The following is a 766-nucleotide window of genomic DNA, read 5'->3' on the forward strand; positions in this document are numbered from 1 at the left end:
TTTTTTTTTTTTTTTTTGTTCTTTTTCAGTGTTCCATTGGCAAGCTACAATAATGGGGCCAGTAAGTATTCAGATTAATTTCAGAATAAATAGTTTATGTAATTTACTCATTTTAATCTCACTTTTCTTGTCATCAACAGAATGACAGTCCCTATCAGGGTGGAGTATTTTTCTTGACAATTCATTTTCCAACAGATTATCCCTTCAAACCACCTAAGGTAATTGGGATGTGGCAATTGTTTTCAGTGTGCTTTCTATGATATTAATAAACCAATTTACAAAAAGTTTTCCTTTTTTCTGTAGGTTGCATTTACAACAAGAATTTATCATCCAAATATTAACAGTAATGGCAGCATTTGTCTTGACATTTTACGGTCACAGTGGTCTCCAGCACTAACTATTTCAAAAGGTAATGGAATGTGTATTTGATACCAAGATAAAGCAACTGTGTTTTTTGTCTTTTTAAGGTTATCTATGTCTGAAAGATTACTGATGTTCTTTTTAAGAGGAGGTAGCAGAATCCCCCTATTCTGAAATAAATCTGGAGACAACTGCAGAGTTGGATTTTCAAGCATAGGTATCACTTCATGTGGTGACTAGTCTGTCAGTTGTGCTACTCAAGCACAGTTTGGAAGTTGGGCACTCGGTATGAATTTTTTTAGAACATAATGTAATGACAATTAATTTCTCTTCCAACCTTGAGATTCATGCATGGAAAGGATTAGTGTTCTAGAATAGGAAATATCAGCTCTTTAAAGGAATGCTT

At 33.6% G+C, this 766-nt stretch overlaps 1 long non-coding RNA gene across 1 annotated transcript; it reads left to right on the forward strand.

The window, feature by feature from the left end:
* The first annotated feature begins 29 nt into the window (after window positions 1-29).
* Window positions 30-403, forward strand: LOC103584581. The gene is made up of 3 exons (XR_549998.1): window positions 30-61; window positions 141-218; window positions 304-403. It is a non-coding gene; the product is annotated as an uncharacterized LOC103584581 (long non-coding RNA).
* The last annotated feature ends 363 nt before the right edge of the window (window positions 404-766 follow it).

The sequence above is a fragment of the Galeopterus variegatus genome, unplaced genomic scaffold (assembly GCF_000696425.1).
Source record: "Galeopterus variegatus unplaced genomic scaffold, G_variegatus-3.0.2 Scaffold66513, whole genome shotgun sequence".
NCBI classification, from domain to species: domain Eukaryota; kingdom Metazoa; phylum Chordata; class Mammalia; order Dermoptera; family Cynocephalidae; genus Galeopterus; species Galeopterus variegatus.